The following is a 19720-nucleotide window of genomic DNA, read 5'->3' as shown; positions in this document are numbered from 1 at the left end:
GCCATGGTCGTCGGGGCAGCAGCAGCGGCAGTGGTCGTGAGCTGGTGTTGGGGCAGTGGGGTGGTGGTCGTTGTTAGTGCTGGTTATGGCGACTGGGGGGGCAGTGGGGTTTGTTTGGACGTGAAGAAGGCGACGGGGGTGGTCGACGCTTGGTAGTTTGGCAACGAACATCTGCTGCTCGACGGGATGGGGGCGGCGATGGCGACGCATCAGCAGTGCTGCTGGGGAAGCTGAGGGTGAGCGAGTCGTTTTGGACGTGAAAGAAGAAGAAGCAATGGGCTAGCCCGTTTTTCTCTTTTTTTAGTTTCTTCTTCTTCAAAGCCAGAAGAAGAAGATGAACAGTACGTTCTCTTTCTTTTTTTTTTTCAAATCCCCTTTCTCCTTTTTTCCTTGTCCGTGTATCCCCCTTTTTTCTTTTAAAATCTTCCGTGTAAGTCCAAAATGAGAGGCTCTCATGTGTAAAAAGCGTGGGAGACAAGTGTCTCAAAATATGAGCCCATCACATTGTGTTCCGTCCGTGTCCCCCACGCATGTCCCCCATGTGTGGTGGGCTCGGATTATTATGGGCTAAGTCCGAAAATTAGGCCTAAAAACGGGTAGTTTGAACCCAAATATTATTCTTTTTCCCGGACCCGAGAATAAAAACACGATATTATTCAATTAATCCTATGCAAGCAAAATAACTACCAAAATAAGACTAACATTTAAAACAAAAATATTTTTTTTTGTAATTTTCGGAATTATACAACGAAAAAAATATAAAGTACTATTTCTATATATATTTTTTTAAGTTTAAAATGACTACAAAACATTAATAAAACTACATTTTTTTATAATTTTCGAAATTATAAAAAATACAAAAATAAGGTACTATTTTTTTTTTGTATTTTTTCAAGTTTATGAGAAATACATAAGCTAAAATTTATATATTTTTTTGTAATTTTTCTTTTTTTGCGAAGAAATAAAGTAAAATAGTCAAAATAGCTATATTAGACTCAATTCAAATATTAACGTTTTGTAGCCCTCTTTTTTTTTTTTTTTTTTGATAAAACTAAAATTTTAAATTGAGCTACAAACTAAATTAACTCCAAAAATACTAATTAAACTCCTAACAACAATTATCATACACAATTAAACACCAATTAAAACAAAATTGCATAATTTGACATTAAATGCTAACAATGCAAAATATTCCTATTTTTTGGTGACTTTCATTTTTGCAAAACAAACTTAATTAAAATACTTAAATGAAAAATGTGATATATTTTATATTTTTATTAATTAAAACAAATAAACATGCACTCATAAAAATACAAATAATTATACAAAAATACCACAAAATAACAAAAATTGCACACAAAGGAAAATTGTTTTATTTTGAATTTTTGGGAGTAATTCTTTCATAGGGCAAAAATCACGTGCTTACAGCTGCCCCTCTTTGCCCGAAAAAAAAACGAAGGGTTTTCGTGCAAAGATAAAGTGAGCGATTTTTGCCCATCCGAGTACTCCGCGTGAAGCATTTTTTTGAAAGATTTGACCGAACCTTTGCTTCAGAGGTTTCCTACATATCCTGGGCTAAACAGGAATCAGGTCAATGTAGTTCGGGAAGTCTTGGTAGCTGGGACTACCGGGGAACTGTGGTTCTGCTGTTACTGCTGTTGTATACTGTTACCACTGCCTTACTGATCTCCTTATTACACCGTATCCAAAAAGAAAACAAGAAAATCAGAAGCTAGGCTAGCCTATGGATCACAAGATCTTATCTATTTTCAACTTGTCTTTGCTATCTTGCTTTCTTGTCGGATTGTGTTTCTTCCGCCGCTTCTTTCTTCCGAAAACTTGGGGATAGCACTGACCTTTTGCTTTTCTGAATCTCAGTCCTCACTATCTTGTTCGGTCCGCTGGGATATGGCTTCCTCCATTAAACTTTCAGAGGTTTCTCTTGGGATACGGCTTTTCTTCATCAGATTTGTTATGCTGGGAACAATTGAGGTTCAAAGGCCGCTTCTTTTGAGATTTGTCTTATTTTCCCTTTGACTCATGCGCTTGAATTTGTGCTGGACTTCTCGTTGCAACCTTCTGTCTTATTTCTGATTTCTGAATTTGGACTTATGCTAGGACCTTCTGTTGCAACCTTCTGCTTCCCGATGTTGGGGAACTGATTTCAAAACCTGAAGTATAAGACTGAAAAGTATTCCTCTCGTTATACAGGTGGACGCCTGAAACATGAAATATAAAGACTGAAAAGTATTCCTCTCGTTATACAGGTGGGCGCCTGAAACATGAAATGTAAAGACTGAAAAGTATTCCTCTCATTATACAGGTGGGCGCCTGATACATGAAATGTAAAGAATGAAAAGTATTCCTCTCGTTATACAGGTGGGCGCCTGATACGTGAAATGAAAAACAGAAATGTATGCCCTCATTATACTGGTGGGCGGCCTAGGACATGAAATGAAATAGAAAAGTATACCCTCATTATACTGGTGGGCGACCTAGAACACGAAATGTAAAGACTGAAATGTATACCCTCATTATACTGGTGGGAGACCTAGGACATGGAATGTAAATATAGAATTGTATACCCTCATTATACTGGTGAGCGACCTAGGACAGGAAATGAAAATGCATACCCTCATTATACTGGTGGGCAACCTAGGACATGAAATAAAAAATGCGTACCCTCATTATACTGGTGGGCGACCTAGGACAGGAATGAAAAATGCGTACCCTCATTATACTGGTGGGCGACCTAGGACATGAAATGTAAAGACAGAATTGTATACCCTCATTATACTGGTGGACGACCTAGGACAGGAAATGAAAAAATGCATACCCTCATTATACTGGTGGGCGACCTAGGACATGAAATGTAAAGACAGAATTGTATACCCTCATTATACTGGTGGGCGACCTAGGACAGGAAATGAAAAAATGCATACCCTCATTATACTGGTGGGCGACCTAGGACATGGAATGAAAAATGCGTACCCTCATTATACTGGTGGGCGACCTAGGACATGAAATGTAAAGACAGAATTGTATACCCTCATTATACTGGTGGGCGACCTAGGACATGGAATGAAAAATGCGTACCCTCATTATACTGGTGGGCGACCTAGGACATGAAATGTAAAGACAGAATTGTATACCATCATTATACTGGTGGGCGACTTAGGACATGAAATGTAAAGACAGAATTGTATACCCTCATTATACTGGTGGGCGACCTAGGACAGAAAATGAAAAAATGCATACCCTCATTATTCTGGTGGGCGACCTAGGACATGGAATGAAAAATGCGTACCCTCATTATACTGGTGGGCGACCTAAGACATGAAATGTAAAGACAGAATTGTATACCCTCATTATACTGGTGGGCGACCTAGGACAGGAAATGAAAACAGAACTGCATACCCTCATTATACTGGTGGGCGACCTAGGACATGGAAAAATATAAAAAAAATGTATTTGTATTTGTTTCCTCGTTCCTCCGAGAAAATTTTTAACAACGGCAGAAAATTTCTGCCCCGGTTTTGGTGACTTTCTTTGTGGCGTGTTTTTCTGCCATCATCAACCTTTGTTTTCCTGTAAAAATCAAAGAAAACTTTGTTAGTCTTAACATGGTGAGTAATGATGTCACTCCTGCTGGGGGATGATTTTTTCTTTCCCTTTCCCTTGCTCTGTGCTCCCAAAACTGGTTGGGGATAAAGTTGCTTGCTGGGGATGATATTCCTTCTGGGGATGGTATTTCATTTATCTCTTCCCCGCTTTTGTTTCAAAACATGTTGTGGGAGTTCTCTTCAACTTCAAAACTACTCCCTTAAAAGTTTATTTTCTCTCAGCACTGCAGGACATAAAATGTTATCATCTGGGGATAACGTTATTGAGGATAAGACTGTTAGGGTTATCTTGTTGCAGATTAATTCTCTCTCCCTCTTTCCCCCTTTCTGTTTTGTCTGACCCCCTTGGACCTTGGTCAGTGATCTATCGAAGTTCTACCGGGGATTTTTTTGGAACTTGGTTCATAAGTCTTTAAACCTCTGATTCCCGCTTTTCTTCATGTTCCCCTTAACTTTCCAAGACAGTTTGTCATTTGGTGTTGCAACTAATGCCTTTTGTCTTATTGTCTTGACTTTGGCCTATCCCCTTCGTATTTTGCTTTGTACTCTTTCGGCCCCTGGTAGTAAACTCTGAAAAATCCTTTTCGAAACAAATTTCTGAAAAAAAAATCTTTTTAGACAAAGAAAATGAAAAGATAGAAAAAAAGAAAAAATCTTCCTAAGCAAACGCTGGGGGAGAAGAAAAGGAAAGAACTTATCTGGACGGTATGACTGGTCTCAACGATCATGTCATGCATTACGGATTAATCTACCCAGTCTATTTGTATCAATCAATCTTCCTGATGGCCTCACTTGCTGGGGATAAATAGGTGCTCACCTCTTCGCAAATCCAGACCCTTTTTGCCAATCTATCTTGTTGCCTTATATTGCCCTTCGAGGGGTTTTCACTAATAAGACTCTCTCCTTTCTCTCAGCTCCCGTCGCCTTATGGTGCATGTGAAGGTTTTCACCTATAAGACTCTCTCGTTTCATTTCTCTCATCTTTCGTCGCCTTATGGTGCCTGTGAAGGTTTTCACCGATAAGACTCTCTCATTTTATTTTTTCAGCGGGGAATTGGAGTGTTGCCGATATGACTCTCTCTTCTGGAGATCATTTTCGGCTATCAATTAATTTCCAGTTTATGATCTTCTTCTTGCTGGGGATTAGTGCATTATTCTCGGCTTTCATTTGCCTGACTTGCCACCTCTCGGATATTGATCGGGAGGTCTTTTTGGACAACGATGTTGGTTTTGGCGTGGGGCTAAAAGAAAGGCTATCAAAAATTCAACATAACTTTGATGGGTGAACTACTACAACTCTTGGAATCAAAAATTCAAAACCTTGCCATTATGACCGAGCCGTGAAGCGCCTACGTATCCTCTTTGAGGAATCAGGTCAAACGTAGTTCCTACGGTTTTGTTTTTCTTGTGATCTTTATTTTTTTTCATTTTTCTTTTAATTTCTTTTTTTTTCATCTTTTTTTCATCCCATTAGTGATTCCAAAAGAGGGGTATGAAAGAATAACTTAAGGCTCAAAAAGGGAAAGCACAGGTTAAAAGTGTTTGGATAGAAGAAAGAATTGCCTCCGTCATTTCATTATCCAATAAGTACCAAATACAAACAAACGAACCAATAACTACCATAATCAAAGAAATTACGCATAATATCTTTTGACTGCATCAGAATTGATAGCCATGTCGACACATCTTCCCTAAATATCTGTTAGACACAAAGCACCGTTGGATAACACTCTGGTCACGATATAAGGCCCTTGCCAATTTGGGGCGAACTTGCCTTTTGCTTCAACCTGATGCGGGAGGATCCGTTTCAATACTTGCTACCCTACTTCAAATTTTCTGGGGCGCACTTTCTTATTGTATGCTCTTGCCATTTTTTTCTGATACAACTGACCATGACACACTGCTGCCAATCGTTTTTCGTCTATCAAGCTCAACTGCTCCAGTCGAGCTTTGACCCATTCAACATCATCAATCTCGACTTCAGCGACAATCCGGAGGGATGGAATTTCGACCTCCGCTGGTATTACTGCCTCAGTTACGTATACCAACAAATAAGGAGTTGCACCTATGGAAGCCGGATTGTAGTGCGATAACCCAACAAAGCAAAGGGTAATCTCTCGTGCCATTGTCTAGATCCTTCCACCTTCTTCCGCAGTATCTTCTTGATGTTCTTATTGGCTGCTTCAACTTCTCCATTCGCCTTGGGACGATATTTAGTGGAATTACGGTGTGTAATCTTAAACTGTTCACATACTTCTCTCATCAAGTTGTTGTTAAGATTAGCACCATTGTCCGTGATTATCACTTTCAGGATCCCAAATCTACAAATGATATGGGAATGGACAAAATCCACCACTGCCTTCTTGGTTACTGACTTGAAAGTTTTGGCTTCAACCCACTTAGTGAAATAATCGATGGCTACCAGAATGAACCTGTGACTATTCGAAGCTGCCGGCTCAATAGGCCCAATGACATCCATGCCCCATGCAACAAATGGCCATGGTGCTGACATTGTGTGTAATTCCGTTGGTGGAGAATGAATCATATCTCCGTGTATCTGACACTGATGGCATTTTCGTACGAAACTGATACAATCATGCTTCATAGTGAGCCAATAATATCCCGCTCGCAGAATCTTCTTTGCCAATACATATCCGCTCATATGGGGCCCACAGACTCCAGCATGTACCTCTGTCATCACTATCATGGCTTGACTCGCATCAATACATCTCAGCAATCCCAGATCTGGGGTTCTTTTGTACAACATTCCTCCACTGAGGAAAAATCCATTTGCCAGTCGTCGAATGGCTCTCCTTTGATCTCCAATTGCCTGCTCCGGATATATCCCCATCCTAAGGTATTCCTTGACGTCATAAAACCATGGCTCACCATCCACTTCTTCCTCTATCATGTTGCAATAAGCATGTTGATCACGAACCTGAATATGCAACGGGTCAACATGGATCTTGTCTGGATGGTGCAACATCGATGCTAAAGTGGCCAAGGCATCGACAACCTCATTGTGAACTCTCGGGATGTGTCTGAACTCCACTAATCGAAATCGCTTGCTCAGATCGTGCAAACATTGTCGATTTTGGGCCAATCGTAGGCCCAAAATGCATGCCTCATATTCAGCCATGTTGTTGGTACAATAGAAACGTAGCTGAGCTGTAACAGGATAGTGATGTCCTGTTTCCGAAATAAGTACTGCTCCTATTCCAACTCCTTTTGCATTCGCAGCCCCATCGAAGAAAAGCTTCCACCCTGGTTCCTCCTTCAGTTCTAACTCCTCTATATGCATCACTTCTTCATCTGGAAAATACGTCATCAAAGGCTCGTATTCTTCATCAATAGGATTCTCAGCCAAGTGATCGGTCAATGCTTGGGCTTTCATGGCCGTTCTCGTCACATAGACAATGTCGAACTTTGTGAGTAATATCTGCCATATTGCCAATCTTCCTGTGGGCATAGGCTTCTGGAAAATATACTTCAAAGGATCCAGACGTGAAATAAGGTAAGTAGTATGTGACGACAGATAATGCTTAAACTTCTGTGCTACCCAAGTTAGAGCACAACATGTCTTCTCAAGTTGAGTGTACTTATTCTCATAGACTGTAAACTTCTTGCTGAGATAATAGATGGCTTGCTCTTTCCTTCCTGTGATGTCGTGTTGCCCCAACACGCAACCAAACGAATTCTCCAGGACTGTCAGATAAAGAATTAATGGCCTCCCTGGCTCAGGTGGAACCAACACAGGTGGATTGGACAGATACAATTAATCTGGTCAAAAGCCTCTTGACACTCCGTCGTCCAGTCTACCACAACGTCTTTCTTCAACAGCCGAAATATGGGTTCACAAGTCGCCGTGAGTTGAGCGATGAACCTGCTGATGTAATTTAGTCTCCCCAACAGACTCATTACCTCTGTTTTGTTCTTTGGCGGTGGTAAATCTTGGATGGATTTGATCTTGGATGGATCCTATTCAATACCCCGTCGACTGACGATGAATCCTAACAGCTTTCCTGATGGAACCCCAAAGGCGCATTTGGCCGGGTTGAGCTTAATATCATACCTTCGTAGCCTTTGAAAAAATCTCCTTAGGTCTGCTATATGGTCTTCCTGACGCCAAGACTTTATGATCACATCATCTACATACACTTCAATTTCTTTGTGTATCATGTCGTGAAACACAGTAGTCATTGCTCGCATGTACGTTGCCCCAGCATTCTTCAGTCCGAACGGCATGACCCGGTAGCAGTAAGTCCCCCATGGTGTGATGAAAGCTGTCTTTTCCGCATCTTCTTCGTCCATTAAGATCTGATGATATCCTGCATAACAGTCCACAAAGGATCCGATATCGCGCCCAGCGCAATTATCGATCAGGATATGGATGTTGGGCAATGGAAAATTATCCTTAGGACTTGCTTTATTGAGATTGCGGTAGTCGACGCATACCCTAATTTTCCCATCCCTCTTCGGCACTGGTACCACATTGGCCAACCACTCGGGATATCGAGTGACCCGAATGACCTTCGCCTGGAGCTGCTTAACCACCTCTTCTTTGATCTTCACACTCATCTCTGTTTTAAATTTCCTTAGCTTTTGCTTGACCGGAGGGTATGCCGGGTCAGTGGGCAATTTGTGAACCACTAGATTGGTGCTTAATCCCGGCATATCATCATATGACCATGCGAAAACATCTTTGAATTCCACGAGGGTTTTGATCAATTCCTCCCTGACATTTGGCTCAATGTGGATGCTGATTTTGGTTTCTCTGACATTATCTGCGTCCCCTAGATTCACCGCCTCAGTGTCATTCAGATTAGGCTTGGGTTTCTCTTCAAATTGGCACAGTTCTCGATTTATTTCTTCGAAGGCTTCATCCTCGTCATATTCAGACTCATTGTCACGATTGACCTCTTGTATCATTAAGTCGGAGTTGGATTGATTTATTAGACTAGATCGAAGATCCGCTGTGCATGCCATGTCATTAGAACCAGTAAAAAGAGAATTGTTCAGAAAGAAAAAGAACAAAACAAAAATCAAAATGAGGCAAGAGAAGAGAATTTTATTAAAATTTGGGATAATAGGGTTCACACTTTTACAAAAAAAATAAAAATGAAATTTGGATTACACCCTGGAATAATCCGAAACAAGAAAGCAAAAAATCAAAGCCTACTACCAGGACTCCCCCCGGATAGGAAGAGGAGTAACCGTCCAATTGTTGGTTTTGGCCTCAGGCCCCACAAACTGTATGTCTGCTCCGCTGGAACTCTCTCCAACTTCTACCACATTGACATCAGCGAATAGCCTCTCGAAACTCTGATTCAAATCCCTGTCCATCCCAATCAATGGTCCGAGAATTTTTGGGACCGGTGACCCCTTAGGATTTGCTCTAACAAAAGATCTTGAGAGACGTGGCACAGGTTTGGGAAGAAACCAAACTTTCTTCTTCATTTTCCGCGCTCGCTTTACATCTTCCACAGTCGGTTTGAACCCTAACCCAAAGGTCTCCAAATTCTTGGGCAAGGAAACAGGTTGGACAATCCCCTGAAGCTCAACCCCCAGGCCTTTTCCCGGCACAAACCCATTACCCAGCATTTCCGAAACCATCATGACCGTTGCGGAAGCTACCCTAGGGTGCTGAATGATCTCACCCTCGGAAATCTTGTTTGCCGACACTGCATCGAAAATCTAGTAAACCCAGGGACCTTTGTCATCATTGGTCTCTATGAAGGGCACAATAGCGCTTCCCGTGGTGCACGTAGTGTCCTCGACGTGCAGTACAACCTCTTGTCTATCCCACTCAAACTTGACCATCTGATGCAAGGTGGAAGGCACTGCTTTAGCTGCTTGGATCCACGGTCTCCCCAACAGAAGGTTATAAGATATCGCGGCATCTAATACCTGGAACTCCATGGTAAACTGGACTGGACCGATGGTCAATTCAAGTACAATATCCCCCACGGTGGCTGTTCCATTTCCGTCAAATCCTCGGACGCAAATGCTATTCTATGGATAATGGACAAATATTGGCACTTGAGCCGTTATCCACCAATGCCCGAGTAACTGCCGAATCTTCGCATTTGACAGTTAGGTAGAGAGATTTATTATGCTCTGTGCCCTCCACTGGCAGATCATCATCTGAGAATGTTACCCTGTTTACCTCGAAAATTTTGTTGGCAATCGTTTCCAGGTGATTTACAGAAATCTCGTTGGGCACATGAGCTTCATTCAGTATCTTCATCAGGGCCCGATGATGTTCATCTGAATGGATCAGTAATGATAACAGCGAGATCTATGCCGGTGTTTTCTTCAACTGTTCGACCACGGAGTAATCCTGCACTTTCATCTTCTTCAAGAACTCCTCAGCTTCTTCTTTTGACACGGGTTTCTTTGTTGTAGCTGGGTTGGGTCTTCTCAACTCCACTGGAGCAAAACACCGTCCTAATCGAGTTAGTCCCTGCGCCTCACAACTATCCTCTTCCACTGGTTTTTCCCTGTACATCACCACTGCCTTCTCATACTTCCAAGGCACGACATTGATATCAATCATGGGCAATTGGACTACCGGCTTTATGGTGACCAGTTCCCTGCATACCCCTTCAACACAACTGCGGGTGTGGGTGGTGTCCCTGATATTACCAATTTGGCTGGCTCCAGTTTCTTTGTTGCGGTGGACGGACTCTTTCCCAATATCACCACTGGCTTGACACCTTCCCCTTTCAAATGTACCCCTGGTCTTCCGCCGGTCGATTCTTCTTTCGGAGCGGCCTGGATTGTCATCACTGTCTGTGAGGTCTTCCTCGGCTCTCCTCCCTCATACACCAACTCGATCATGTGAGCCTCGTGGTGTGTTGGCAATGGGTTCTGGTTGATGTTAGGTGCCTCCGGCGTCTGGACCTCGATCTTGTTGGCATCAATAAGATCTTGTATTGCATGCCTCAATCTCTAGCATTTTTCAATATCATGCCCCAGCATCCCTGAGCAGTATTCACAGCTTATCGATCAGTCCAAATTTTGGGGTAAGGGATTTGGCAATCTAGGCTCAACAGGATTTAATAAACCCAACTGCCTCAATTTGTGGAACAAGGTAGTATAAGTTTCTCCCAACTCAGTAAAGGTTCTTTGCCTCTGCAGTCTTTCATTTCTGGAAGTCGGATTTCCCTTAAAACCCATCCCTGGAGGGTTCCTGTAGGCGCTTGGCGGTGGATAGGTGTTTTGTGTTGGTGGGTAGGTATTATGTGGAGGTGGGTATGTATTGTGGGGAGCTGGCGCGCGCCATTGTGGGCGAACCGGAGGTTGGGTGTATGTCTGGGCTTGATGGTCGGTGAAATGTTGTTCTTGTGGTGGGTAGTAGGGTTGTGGAGGGTAATTTGGAGTGTGTGGGTAGTTTAGATGACGGGGTATGGGTTGGTAATGAGGGGAAGGACCTCTAGATCTGGACTAATTATCGGCCTCTATTGTCGTGACCTCCTCTCTCCTTTTCTTTCCGAGCGCACCTCTCACGCCGCTCTGAATGGCCTGAGTCGTTGCCTTGATTGCTGAGTAACTCAGGATCTTATTGGACTTAAGTCCCTCTTCTATCATTCCTCCCATTTTCACCACTTCATTGAATGATTTGCCAACTGACGTCACCAAGTGACCGAAGTAAGTTGGTTCGAGAGTTTGTAGAAAGTAATCCACCATTTCTCCCTCTCTCATTGGGGATCAACTCTGGCTGCCTGTTCTCTCCATCGGAACCCAAATTCCCGAAAGCTCTCTCCGGGTTTCTTCTCAAACTTCAGCAATGTGAGACGGTCTGGGACTATCTCAAGGTTGTATTGGAAGTGTCCTGCAAAAGCCTGTGCCAAGTCATCCCAGGTGTACCACCTGCTCGGATCTTGTCTTGTATACCACTTCAGTGCCGACCCGCTCAAACTCTGGCCAAAGTAAGCTATCAATAGCTCATCTTTTCCCCCTGCTCCCCTCATTTTGCTACAAAAGCCCCGTAGATGTGCCATAGGATCGCCATGCCCTTCGTACAAATCGAACTTTGGCATCTTGAACCCTGCTGGTAATTGAACGTCAGGGAAAGGGCATAGGTCCTTGTAGGCCACGCTGACCTGGTTGCCTAACCCGTGTATGTTCCTGAAGGACTGCTCCAAGCTTTTAAATTTCCGCATCACTTCGTCCTGCTCTGGGTTCTTAGCCGGCTTTTCAATCTCCACCGGGACCTCAAAGCGGGGATTATAGGTATGCGGCTCGGGTGCTTTGAATGTGAGTTCAGGGGGGTAATATTGTGTGTCATGAGCCTGAAACAGTGGCTCACTGGATGATCTGTGCAATGGGGCTGGGGGAGGTGCCACAAAGACGGGAACATTTGGTGGAGGAGGGTTTTGACTGGGTGGTGGAGCTTGGGGATCATAGGACTCTCTTCCCTGATAGTAGTGATGGCTTGGGAAACTCGTTGAAGGGCCGGTGGAGGGGTATTCCGGTGTGTGAATTGGTTGGACGGTAGGAGTAACGGGTAGTTCCTGCCCATTCTGGGCTCTAGCTAAGGCTATCTGCATCTCATTCATTTCTAGCCTCATTTTTTCCATTTTCTCCAGGGCTTCCTTCAGCATCTGATTGGCTGTCTTTTCTGACTCAACGATATTGTCTGACCCAGTCATGCTTTCTGGTATAGGACCTTTCGATCTTGTTTGATAATGGTACGGTGCCAGTACGCTCTAACAAACTAACTGGTATTGATTGAAAAAACAACAAACTTGTTAGTGTTAGAGTCTTAACAGAGATTGTAATTGCACGTTGGGGGATGCAATGTTCTTAGGCAGTTAACCATTTCTAACATGCTTTTGCTCTGACCGCATGCATCATTCCGACTTATTTTATTTGGTGCCTCTTTCGAGTGTTTCAGGGACCTTTCTTCTCTCTTCTTCTTTTTCTTTTTTTAAGAATTAAAGTCGAATCCTATAGAGATTGCCTACGTATCGTGACCCCGCACGAATCAGACCAGGCGTAGTTCATGCATCCGTAAAATAAATACCCAATTTTACATTCTATTACCCAAATATGCTATTACAAACTGTTATTTGAAAGAAAACAAACGAAATACAGACTCAATGTTTGAAGAGAACATAGGGGTAAATAACAGACTCTGAAAAACAAACAAGTGCAGATTTGAACTAGGGACACATTAAAGATTTCAACTTAGGTACTCGCGAGGCATCATTCGGCCTTTTCGCGGGTTTTGGTGTAAGACCCCTCTGCAAGCTCTTCAACTCATTCATGATCCGATGGACGTAGCCCATGATGGAGGCAAGAAGGGTATCACGAGGTATTTGCTCACATGTTAGGCATCTCATGTAGATGTGGTGCCCAATATCATCAATCCTTCCCAGGATGTTATCCCTTTCCCTGAATAGTTGTTCTATTTGTCGGTTCTTTAGCCCCAGCATTTGAGCATTGTCAGCGAGTCGATCCTGAAACCCCTCCATTTGTTTTTCCATTATGGCCATCAGATCATAACAGTGCCTTCTGTCTGCCCGGGCATCTCGGGCTTGTTTAAAGACCTGCTCGTGAAGAGTGGAGTTTGTCTCTCTTAATAGTCCCATGCTTATTTCGGAATCCCCTATGACTTGTTATAGATGCTTCCTCCGTGCCATTGTCCCTTTTTCCCATCTGACCCGCATTCTTGCTATGCAAGCCTCGGATCTCTCCAAGTCCTCTCGGCTTTTGCCGACTTGATTTCTCAACTCTGTTATCAACCTTTCATCGGATCGACGTTTCTGTCGGTCGTTGTTACTCTTACTGACTTGGCGAATTCGGGCTCTTAGTGCCTGGTTTTCTTTGGTTAATTTATTCTTTTCACCCTGTTCCGAGGCGACTTGCACGCGGTTTTCAAATATAAGCCTTTCAACTTGTTGCTTCAGCTTCCCGATTTCAACCCGGTAACCTTCTTCTCTTGCCAATCAACCCCACTGCTCTTGCGAATCATCCATAAATTGTTGTACATGAGCTCTTTTAGCAGGTCTCGGATGAATCTAGAACCTTTTACCGAACCAAGCATTGTATTTTGGGTCTACCTCACCCTTAGCCAATTCTCGAACCATCGTCTTGGGCTCCAGAAATCTACATTCGTGCCACAACTTTCTAATTTTTTCTTCGAGGAATACGACTCCTGGGCTTAATGCAATGGTGTGCTTGCTTAGATCTTCATCAGTGGGAATTACCTGAAATCTTCCTAGCTGGCGCAATACCCGATGAGGAGCATATGGTTGGATACTACGCACTCCTATCAAAAGAATGTGACATTCCTTGCCGACATGTATATCACCTCAGTATCAGGCAACCACCCAAATGCCCATTCAATTTGGTCGGCCGTCATTGAACTTAATCGTGCAAGCCATGCTTCGACACCTTCGGGGAATACAACGCCTATCATCCGTTTCTCACAACCACTGATATAGGTTTTTCCGGTCAACCCGTGATTCATGTATCCTGCTCGGTGACAGAGTTGCTCTTGCATCCACAGTTGTAGTAATAAATTGCATCCCTGGAAGAAATTGCCTCCCTCCCGGCATATAGTCAAGGCTCGGTAGATTTCGGACAAAACCAAAGGGACCACAGTACTGTTAGTTTTTTTGATTGCAACATCAGCCATCCCTACAAGGCCTATCTCTATTTTCTTATCTTTGCGGGGACAAACCATGATTCCCAAGAAGGCTGTTATGAATGTCAAAGTACGTCTTGCCTCCCACTTGTTTCTGTCCCCACCATGAGTTAGTCCGAGGTTCGGTTATTCGAAACCCTGAGGAGTACCATACCGCTGATATAAGAATTGAAGAGCACAATAACCTTTCGACAAATCGTCATCTTGCACCTTCCGACTAATATGTAGCAAATTCAAAAACCCATGTGGAGACACTGGTCTAGGAGAAAGCAAATATTGCCCCCTCAATTTTCCATCCAAACCTGCATAACCCGCAATCTCCTCTAATGTAGGTGTAAGCTCAAAGTCTGCAAAGCGGAATACATTACGGGTTGGATCCCAGAATGGTATTAAAGCTTCAATGACGTCCGTCCTTGGCTTGATATCTAACAGACTGACGAGGCCTCCCAAAATTCTTTCCACTATTTTCTTACTATCATTTCCCAAATCATTCCACCACATGTGGAGCTGCAGAGGGACCTTGCTAAAGACTGAGAACGGTTCGATTTGATTTGTGCTCATCCTGCACATTTATTAAGGTGATTAAGAAAGAAAAAAAAAATTTTATTCGACTCAAAAATAAAACTATTTATATGTTGTTTTGTGTGTTTTCAAATAAAAAACTTGATTTTCAAACGCGGCCTTTCAGCACTTCGGAAGCGAAGATTTTTAAGGCTGTGTGGGTCAACTAGACCAAATCTTAAAAAGAATGACCCAAGAGGTGGCTGTTTATGCAAAGTCAGCCTTCCGGCGTCCTTTTCGGGAACATTCGGCTATTTATGACAAAACAACATCACCTGACTTATTTATGACATAATTATAATTTTGACATGTTTTTTTATTATTTATTTGTTTATGGCTATTTTAGCAAAAGGTGGGGTTGGACCCGATGAGGGTTGCCTACGTATCTCACATCCGATTAGAATCAAACCTGCGTAGTTCGGGCGAATTAACCGCACTATTTTAAAATAAGACTCTTTTTCATTTTCATTTTTGACATTTCATAAGAAAAAATATAAAAAAAAACATTACTTTTAAAACAAGACCCCTTTGTAGCCCTCTTTTTTTTTTCTTTTTTCTTTTATAAAACTAAAATTCTAAACTGAGCTACAAACTAAATTAACTCCAAAAATACTAATTAAACTCCTAACAACAATTATCATACACAATTAAACACCAATTAAAACAAAATTGCATAATTTGACATTAAATGCTAACAATGCAAAATATTCCTATTTTTTTGTGACTTTCATTTTTGCAAAACAAACTTAATTAAAATACTAAAATGAAAAATGTGATATATTTTATATTTTTATTAATTAAAACAAATAAACATGCACTCATAAAAATAAAAATAATTATACAAAAATACCACAAAATAACAAAAATTGCACACAAAGGAAAATTATTTTATTTTGAATTTTTGGGAGTAATTCTTTCATAGAGCAAAAATCACGTGCTTACAATCAGTGAATCTTAATAATGACACAACTCTCTTTTGTGTTCTAATTCTTCCTATCTTTTGAGACACTGATAAAATTTAGATTACAGTGTTTAGGCTAAGAAGTAGAGAGACTTAAAAGACAATGTGTGTAGTTGCGCAAGTCTTCCAATTGAACCAAGCAGCCTTCTTATAGAAGAGGAAAATGGTTGTTGAGTCCTTGATCAGAAATAAAGGCACGAGATCTTTTAAAGGATTTGACCCAAGGGGTGCCTCTTCTAATTCTGCTCTTTGGGAAAGACCAGATTCGATGGTGACTTTCCTTTTTCACAGCTTTACATTTATGAGACAATCAACCCATTGATTGAGCTTTAATTGAGGAAGCTGAATATGGCAATAACTCCTTGATTGGAAAACTGATTGCCTTGATTGAGGCCGAGTAGATCAGCAGTCTTTTGGTTCTTTTTATAGATTCATTGATTTAGCAATCACACCTTTAGATAGCTTCTCATTGCTTTTCTTTTCCTTTTGATGATTTTTGCGAAATAGAATAGTTGAACATTGTTATCATTGAAACCTTGGAATTTAACTTAACAATCTCCCCTTTTTTGATGATAGCAATCAAGAGAGAATAAACATTAATAAAGACTATAAGCATTAATTATGAAACTTTCCTTTTTTTCTAAGTTGATGCTTGCTTCCCTTGAGAGGCTGAATGTACTCTGAGAGCTCCCCCTGATTTGATGCTTGCTCCCCCTAAGAGGTTGAATTGCTGCTCAAACCTGTTTACTTCTCTTACCCTGTTATCCCCCTTTGACATCAATCAAAAGGGAAAGAAAACAACACAAGCAAAAGTAATATACATAATAACTACATAATACCTAGCTAAATAGTGCAAACAAAGTAATGCCGTCAGCAGAGGCATATGTTATACAGACCCAGGCAAAAGAAAGTTTATAAAAACCACCAGCAAGCAAGCAAAAAAAGATTTCTTTGAACCCATTACACGAGTACACATTAGTGTCTTCCCAGGAAGTACTTGAGGGTGTTGATCACTTTGGTGCAGAAGGAGTCATAGAAATTCTCGACATCTTTGACTAGCTTATCCATTTTTTCAATCATAAAATTGAATGCCATGGTTCCTTTCCTCCGCGTGGATCCTATATCCATTCTGAGCTTAGCCACATCTGTACCTGTCTCCTTAGTAACTTCCTTGATTTTGTCTACATGTTCCTTCATCTCAACCAGTAGCAGTTTCACTCTATCTAGATAATGCTGAATTTGCTTAAGATTTTGAGAGGCAGTCGACTGAGATGTTGGTTGTTCAGTTTGAACTTTAACTGGCACTGGAATACTGTCAACTTTGGTGCGTTTAACCCATCTATCATCACCCAAGGTGTACCCCATCATTGAAAATGTTGTTTTATCATAAGTGCTGGTAATATACTTAGGTGTAAAGGGTGCCAAATCTACCTTCATAACTTCGAGGAATGTATGCGATGAGCAGACCATATGGTAAATAGGCAGTAGAGGAAGATATGTCCCTAATACTTTCAAGCATGTATTGGAGAATCCATACAAACCAATCCAGTCTCTTATTATTAACAAGACAGTAAAGGACTAACACATCCCTAATGGATAAAGAATTAAGGGACCCAGTTCTGGGAAGTAGAGTGGTAACACTCATGTAGGATAAGACACGATGTTCAAACTTTAGGTTCTTAGGGCCAATATCAGGGGGGGTTTCAGACAAAAAGACTTTGACTTCATCAAAGGATACTTCAAAATCTTTTGGCCAAGAATTTTGCACAAAAACATCAAACCCACTGAACATAGCAGAGAAAATCTTTTCAAATTGATAAGAGTCTAGAACAATTCTAGTGCCTAATACCATAGATTACAGGTCATCTTTGTCATTCACAAAAAGATTTGCATAAAACAACCTCACAGGTTCCTCATAAACAGAGTTACCAACAGTGTTGAACAGAGAAGAAAGATGTTGAAAATCAAACATAGAGGTCACATCACAGTGCAAATTTTTCATGAGAGAAAGACTTACAGAGCATCCATAAGCCATAGATTTTGACTTGTAGGACTCAAACGTTGCTTTTTCACTTGGGCCATAAAAGATCAACTTGTCCTCAGGTCCGAATTCAGTGTTTTTCACCTTTACTTTCTTGCATAGAGTCTTTTTGAGGGTTTGCTTCATGAGCCTTTTTCCTGCCTTTTTCTGACTTATGGGAGGAATTTTAGAGGATTCACTACTCTCATTGTCAGTCTTGAGAAAATCTGAGTCAATAGATGACTCCAAATCTACAGGTTCTTCAGGATTAAAGGGTTTTTGAAACCGTCGGCTTCATCTGGTTGCAGTGGAGGAAAATGGATTTCTTTTGGCCATGGTGAAAGAGGTTTGTTTGACAGGAATGAAGGGAGGAACAGTTTACTAAATATGTCTGTGTCATTTCCATCATTCTCTTCCCTAACAAAAATGAATATGTCCCCTCTATATATAAAACCTTGTCCAAAAATATGATTACCTCTATGAAGTAGATATCCTACCCGATGAACAGAAAGTATCCTCCGCTGAACTACCCCTCATAAACCCTTACTCAGCTTTTACCAAAAAATTATTTGCACCCTGGACCCAAATTCGTTCCTTAGTCCAACACAGATCAAAAGGAGTCAAAGAATATATTGCTGCCTCAAATCTTGACCAGCATTCTATTCTTGCCACTCGAGAGGAACAATTTATTACCCTTCAAATCCCAGATAATTTTCCCAGACAATGGAGAGATCATGGTTTTAGCCATATCCATTTTGGTGCTATCCGAATCACTTTAATATATTATGGAAGAAAAGGTCAACCTGTTGTAGCTCGACTTTCTCTTCTAGATACAAGATACTTGGAGTACCAACATGCAAATTTGGGTACTGCAGAAGTTACCCTGAATGCTAGGACTGTCTTCATAACTATCTTTCCAAATTTCAACATGTCCCTTTATGACCCATACTTAATCGAAGAACTAAAAATCCAAGTCCAAATCCAAGGAGCCCCATAAGCCAAAGATTCTATCCAAGCAACTCTTCATCACCAAATGGCATGGCGGGTCCAAAATCATGCCATGGATCTCTACCTTCCCGGAGGAGAAAATGCTTTACTCTTGAATATTGATGCTACCAAAGGAAACACCATGTGCACCCAAATACCCAGACAAATTTTCAGAGATGAGCTTGTCAAAATCCTTCCTAATTCCTGGATAACAAATTATGAAAAGTTAAGGGAACCGAAAGAATCTCTGCAATCTGGTGAGCCAACTTTTACCAAAAGAAATGACAAAATTGTTTTCATAAGCTTTGACCATTTTTATCTCTAAAAACTCAATAAAACCATCTTCTCTTGCTAAATGATTCAACCCAAAGATACAACAGATACATACCCTGAACCCAACGGAGAATTCTTCTGGAATATACAAAGCATCATGGAAGAACATAACTGGTGTCAATACTTTGACAAAGAGGTGAAAAGAGTTTGGTAGTTCAAATGCCCCTTTGTAGGACACTGCCCTTGGGATCTTGGTTGCGACTGCCAAGACTATTTGAAAGACCCAATTGGAGAATATGATGAACACAATCTGTGTCATTGGAAAAGATTTGGCCTCAACAAGACCAAACCAAAATTCAAGAAAAAAGAAAAAACCACTGAAAAGCAATTTCGAGCCAAATATAAAAATAAAGACCCTTCTATTGGCTCATTAAGCCGTCGTGTTAAATATGAATTTTTTGTTAGTTACAAACCCCAGGAATGGCCAAAATTACCAGAAAAAATCACTCCAACCTAGGAAGATAGTGAAACCACACCCAAACCAAACCACCATCAGCTCATACCTCAAAAACTCAAAAAACCACAAATCCCATACGACCACAGATATTCATGCTAAGTCCTTCAAGCTCCAGTCATACCCA

This window comes from Nicotiana tabacum, chromosome 22, assembly GCF_000715075.1.
Source record: "Nicotiana tabacum cultivar K326 chromosome 22, ASM71507v2, whole genome shotgun sequence".
Taxonomy (NCBI): Eukaryota; Viridiplantae; Streptophyta; class Magnoliopsida; order Solanales; family Solanaceae; genus Nicotiana; species Nicotiana tabacum.
This window is presented reverse-complemented; position numbering follows the sequence as displayed.